Genomic DNA, 6,745 nt, shown 5'->3' on the forward strand with positions numbered 1-6,745 from the left:
AATATGTGTAAATATGAAATTCTGGCTTACACGTGTCAAAATTCTTCCAGACAGAAAATGAAAAACGAAGAAAAATTATAAGCATCATCTTGGTAGAGACCCACGTTCTTGCCTTCCAAGGGTCTGTCCCCTCCCCCAGAGCCATGTTAGTCACACACTTGGATGCCGATTAAAGGTCAAAATGCCAAGCACAGCATGTCTTTTCACCGTCTTGTCTTTACTTACTCTTCTTCTGTTTCAGCTACCAACACGACTGCTCTTAAAACAACATGGCTTCCCTTGAGTATTCCCCAGGTCCCACAGCTCCCTTTGCTGTCCAGCCTCCAAGCTATTTCTCTTTCATCCACTTCCCACCTTCTACAACCACCTGGTGCAATTCTGCCCTTACGATAGTGTCCAGTTTAAATAGCACCATCTCTAAGGACCTTGCCCAGTGTTTCCATTCAGAAATATCCTCTTCTTCTATTCATTCATAACACTTCCCATGCATTTATGCCTTCCTTGTTGTGTTGTGATGGTCTTTTCCTGTACAAAATGTTAAACTCTTGAAGGGCAAGGGCCATGTTTTATTCATATTTGTAAGTCTCCAAGTGCCTGGTGCTGTCTTTGCCTTTTATTTGGGAAGGCCCTCAACAAGCTTTTAATGAATTAAATAGAATTATCAAAATCTTCCCTTCATTCGATTCCATTTCTTTTTCTTTTTTTTCAAGTTCCTTGACCTGGAATTTCTCACAGAGTAATATGCTTTCGTCTTCAACGGATGGCAGTGAATGTTTCAGAGGAAAATCATTTCATCTCTTGCATAGGGTGGGCTCCCTCCACATTCTTCCGTTGTGGAAGCTGTGCAACAAAGCTCTTTCCTTTCTGGCCTCTCGGTGGGATTCTCCAGTTCTCTGTAGCAAACACATTCAGATTTACCACCACTCTTTCACCAGACACTGATTCTCAAGAAAATTAAGGCCCAACGATGAAAGAACGTATTCCAGAAAAGCATTCCTCCTGTCCTGTCCCATTTAGGAACTGGGAGGCCCGAGGGATGATGTGTTTTGCTTGTTGGGAAGATGCCATTGCCACTCTTCCCAAATCAAAGAAGGGCTCTCCCAGGGGTCACTGTCTAAGAAGAGTGGTCGCACAGGACACAGAAATCTTTCCCTTATGAACAGAGGGGACACAGCACGTAGGTTTGTGGCCGCGTAAGTAAAGATTCTCACTTTGTCTCACTGTGTCTGAATAGCGTGTGGATGTACTTGTTTTGCAACAAGATTTTGGTGACGAAGTCAGGTATCAATACGTCTTGAAGCAGACACTGCTTGGCTCTTTCTATCTGGGTGGGACACCCGGTGTTGCTCCTATGGCCCCCTCAGAGCCAGAGACAGAGAGAGAAGTATTGTCACCAGAAAAGAATCATAATCTCATGGCCCAAATCTGGGCGATAGCCTTGGAGTGGTGTTTCTGAGAAGGGCCCCTGCCCTCAGACAAGCACTGAGAGAAGCTGTGTGGGAGAGACATAAAGAGATGTCCACGTGTCCCCTACAATGATGAGATAGTCAATGGAGGATTCATCCTCCTTTCTTGCCACCCGAAAGGACAAGCTGGATACAAACACGCCTGGGTCATTCAGCATTAGTTACTAGGAACCACTTTCAGATCCTGCAGCTTTGGTAAAAGACATTCTTTTCTTTTAATATTGGCCTTCTTGTTTTTAAATGAAGGGCTTAAACTGCTCTATATTGATTTTTCCACGTTAGGCACTGTCTACTGACGTCCTCATCTGGGAGGTGAGCTCTCCCACACCCTGTTCCCACTACCCTTCCCTCCTCTGTGCCCTCTTTAAAAAATTACAGCAAAAATTTTATTAGCTCAAAACTCAATGCTTAAATTATTACGACTCTCTAAATATTGTTTATACCTGAGCCAGTTAATGTCTTACAAATGCATTTTCTCTTCTTTATAAATGTTTACATGTAGTAAATTTAACAATTTTCTCATTTACCTGATTCTCTATATAACTATCACTGATTAGTTCTTAAAAAATCACCTTCAGCTCCATATACCTATGGTTCTTAACATACTTTGGGTGACTCTGTCCCATTTTCTCTGAGAGGCAGCCAGCCCTCTGGCCTGGCTGTTTTGATGCCACAGGGCAGATGTCCTCCAGGCTGGCCCTCCACCATCACCCAGCAAGCCTCTTTATACCTACCTATGCTCAGTCCCTGTGACTGTGATTTCTTGTATCCTTCTTTCAGAGTTTCGTCTTCTATTTTGGCAAATGCATATTCGAGTAACTTCCTGGAGAACAACCTATGAGAAATAGCATTTGAGCCAAATGGAATCGTGTAGAGGTGAGGCAACCCTTGCTTGACCTCACAGATTGCAAGGACCAATTGTTGATGTTCCACCTACACATTTAGTTGCAAATTAGACTCGGCCTGGAATCACTTTCCCCTGACAATTTCAGCTGGGGTTACTCCACTGTTTTGTACCATTCCATGTTGCCCTTGGAGATTTAGGTCCCTTTTGGTTCAAAATCATTCATAATCATTTATGTGTAATGAATTTTTTCCCCTTTATCTCTGGTGTTTTGAAATTTCATAAAATTGCCTCGATGTGGGTGTTTTAAAATTTTTTGTTTTAGGTTCTTAATGAGCCCTTTCGATTTGGAAACTCATGGCCTTTAATTCTGAGAATTTAATAAAATGGATCTTTATTTTATAATTTCTCCCCTCTATTTTTTTTTCAGTTCTTTCTTCCTAGACTTTTATGTGCTAGTCTGGGTCCTCCAAGAAGCAGATGCCAGGATAGAAGTAAACTTGAGAGAAATGAGAGAAACGGACCCGGGAAGGCCGTGAGGCAAGTCTGACCACTGGTGAGGGAGACAAGGAGGGAAGGTTGGAAGGGACATGTCCTAGACTGCTGTCCTGGAGCTAAGAGGAGCCCCACCTCTTCCAGGGGCCAACCTGCCTTGGTGTTCCAGCCTCACTCAGTCAGTGGCTGGAGCAGCCCATGGGAACAAAGCCTCAGAGCAGAGACCATGATGGATCCCACCAGGTGCAGGCTGGTGCCTCAGCCCACTCCACCACCTATAGTTGGAGGTTGGCTGAGTCCATCCTCAGGGCTGCCACAACCTAGCACATGGATGCTAAGTCTCCTGCATCAGACACTCTACCTTTCTTATCTTTTCCCTCCTATCCATAATCTTGTCAATAAAGTAATGGGTGGGAGGAGCCTGCACATCACAGGTGGGCCCGAATTTGACCCCCCAGCTTGATGTGCCCAGAGACAAGTGTCTTTATCTCTCTATTGGTACAAATACTACAATAACGCCAATCCCAAAGATTGTTAGGATGAATTGAGGTGATGTGTGCAAAGCACTTAGTAAAGACTTGGTGCTCACCTTATGTTGTTTCCCTTCTGTTCAGACCAGGAAGAACTCACCCTGGCAGCGTTCCTGTGACTGGCTGCTCTCGTCCCAGTGATCCACCTACCCCTGGGACCCAGAACTTGGTTCCGTCTTGCAAAGCCCAGCCTCCTTTCCTTGTGGTCTGCTCCTGCCCCGTGGAACTTGCCCTTGTGTGGATGGAATGCCCTGTCTTTCCCAGACATGCACATCTAAATGCCTATTGTTTTCCCAAATTGCTCCTGTTGGAATCTTAGTCATGAATCGAAGAATGTCTTTGAAATGTTCCAAATTTCTTTAAAGAAAAGTCAAAGAAAATCACTCTGTAGACCTGGTCCTGCAGCTCAGGTGCGTAAAGTGGGAGGCTCCGGGAGCTTTGAGGAGTAAATGCCAGTGGACACCAGCAGGGTTAGTTAGCACATCAATCTGGACAGAGCCAGGGAAAGAAGGGAGAGGCACTCTCCTCACTGCACAGACTGCACGCTGATGAGGTCTCACTCTGTGACAGCAGAGGTGAGAGAAGCAGCGGACGGGTGGAACAGAAGACTGTGGGTAAGGGAGAGACTGAGAGGATGAGTCACGTTGGTTTTACAGAGGTGCAGCAGGTGGAATGTCTTCAATTGCCCATTATAACCAAGATTGTAGACATGGAAGAATGAATATATCAGCACTGCCTTCCCTGTTGCTTAGCAACAGGCTCTTTCTCCTTCCTGGCAGGTCTCAAGGGACGGTTAGGAGATGGGGGCAAGGGGCAGGAACCTGGGTGAGTTGACTACCTAGTCTGCATAATAAGGCGACATTTTACTCTATCATGCTGGAGGTACCTGCCTTACAAATGAATGAGGCACTTAAGAAAACATTTATTTTCCTTATTTTGGGTTTATTTTTGTATTGTCTCTGAGAATTAATGTTTACCTTTGAGAAGCACGGGTTGTTATGTGTATATGAATTTCCAGTGTCTGGTGGATAACGGGGAGAATGAAAGACATACCCACAACTCACACTCAGAAGTTAGCCTGCTTGGGCCCCAGCTCTGGAAATTGGATCTCCAAAGCCCTTCTCCTGAATTGTCCTGTTAGACCCCAGTGTCTCTCCTGCCGAAGCCCTCTGATAGCTCCCGCTCTGTCGGAATAACCCAGGTTCCAGTCCAGGGCTCAGAGAATCAGACATCAAGATGGGGCTAATGGTGTATAGATGGGGAAATACTCAGGCAAGAGGAAATAAGTGGGAGCTAGGAGAACCATCAGATGTGATTCAAGGCTAACCCTGAGTGAAGGAAAGAGGGAGGGAAGGTTGATGCATCCTAGCCTGCCCTGGAGTTTAGGGAAGATTCCGCAGGACCATGCAGAGTTCTTCAGCCAAAGTCACTCTCAGCAGAGCACTCCCCTCCTCAGCAATGACCCTATTGTGCTGGCATCATGCTCAGTCATTTGAGAGTGCAGCACCAGGGCCCTGGACAACCACTCTCCCTGCATTTGCGCATTCCCATGGCCCCACACCCGTCTTGGGGAGATGCTCTGTTCAGAGGTGGGGTGGGGTGAATCTGAGGTTAGGAGGTTATCCTGAGAGGTGGGAGTGGGATACCAGAGAGGTAGGTAGAGGACCACATAGTGGAGTATGAAGAAAGAAGGTACTTTTGGAGAGGGCGGTGAGTCTAGGGACAGGGGAGCAAGGGTGAGAACTGGTGTGCCCACAGGAAAACTTCCGTGAAGGGGAGAAGTTGTGTTTAACACGAGCTTTGAATTTCCCCTCATGTTCTCCCCCTACCCCGCCTTTGCCTGCCTCTCCACGCCCCCGGGGTTTTGCTGCTCCCAAGAACAGCTCTCTTAGAATCAAACTCCACACAGAAATGCTACTATAAGCTGTTTTACTTAAACTACGCTATTCTTTTTCCTTTCCTATTACAACTGATTGTACTTATAAGTGTTTGAAAACAAAATTTCCTTTTCCCATCTAATTATGCATTCGTTTCCATCTTATCCTCACTATGAAAATCATGATGTATTAATTCTCCCGTGTAATTGAGTGGTGTCAGAGTCACTGGCATACGGCCTTTGAATTCCAGCGTGATTTCCCAGCTTCTCCTGCTCTTTAAATCTTTTAAGTCTGATATTTTAGATCAGGGGTCCTTAATCCCCGGGCCATAGATCAGTACATGAGGAACCAGGCCACACAGAAGGAGGTGAGCAGCGGGCAGGAGAGGAAGCTTCATCTGTATCTGCAGCCACTCCTCAGTGCTAGCATCACCGTCACCGCCTCAGCTCCACCTCAGATCATCAGGCATTAGATTCTCACAGGATTGCCGGTCCCTGGTGCCAAAATGGTTGCAGACTGCTGCCTTATATCATCTTTTGTCATGTTCAGTGGAGAAGGGGACAGACAGTAAAGGGATATGTGGCCTATGCATATTTACTCTACACTACTCTATGAAAACAGAACAACAGCTCATGAGGAAGACTGTTTTCTGATGCTCTGGTGGTGACCAGTGATGGTGCATGGAGCACACCATCACAGGGCAAGACACTGAAAAGACAGCAACTCAGAACGGTGTGAGATGAGAGCATCTCTCTCTCAATGTAAGTGAGAAGGAGATAGCACCAGGGGACTGGGGTGGGAAGGAGGAAAGAAAGCTGATACTTGGGGTATGTTGATTTTCATGAGTATTTTCCTCAATACCAAGTGTGTGTCAAGTGCATTGCATGTATTATCTCATCCTGGAGTTCTGAGGGCAAATGGCTAAGAACTTCTCCCCAAGTGACATAGTTGGTGGAGCAGGGCTTCGTTCCCAGTCCACTTTGCTATAAAGTCTCAGTTATAAAACCCTACATTGTGCTGGGACCAGAGAGAGACATGAGTGGCCAAGGGACAGTCAGGTCAGCCTGACCTTCTATGGCCACTGAGTGAGTCACTGAACAAGAGAAATTTTGGAGTGGTTCCTTAGGGCCCCCCGGTATCCCCACATGGTAGCATCTAGCCTAGGTGCGCATGTGCTCAACCTCACCCGTTTGACTGAGACACTGTCAGCCTGAAAAAACTGGCCTTCTGGTTCCAAGCCATGGCTCCATATACAAATCTTTCTTAATTAGCCCTGGCAGCTCAACACCTCTGGCGTATCTAGCCCGTTTTACTGCCACACCTACTCTAGTTGGATCTGGTTCTAAAGTAAACTATGTTCTTTGAGAACTGTTGCATACAGATGAGCAGGCAGCCAATCTGAGCCGACCCACAGACTCATAAAAGCCGACAGGTCCTCAGGCACCCTCACCTGGGACACCCAATCTCTTGGACCAAAGGTACAAGGACTCACTCACATCAAGAATCTGACTGCTTTCTTGGGGATCAAGAAAT

Source organism: Pteropus medius, unplaced genomic scaffold (assembly GCF_902729225.1).
Source record: "Pteropus medius unplaced genomic scaffold, Ma_sr-lr_union100, whole genome shotgun sequence".
Lineage (NCBI taxonomy): Eukaryota > Metazoa > Chordata > Mammalia > Chiroptera > Pteropodidae > Pteropus > Pteropus medius.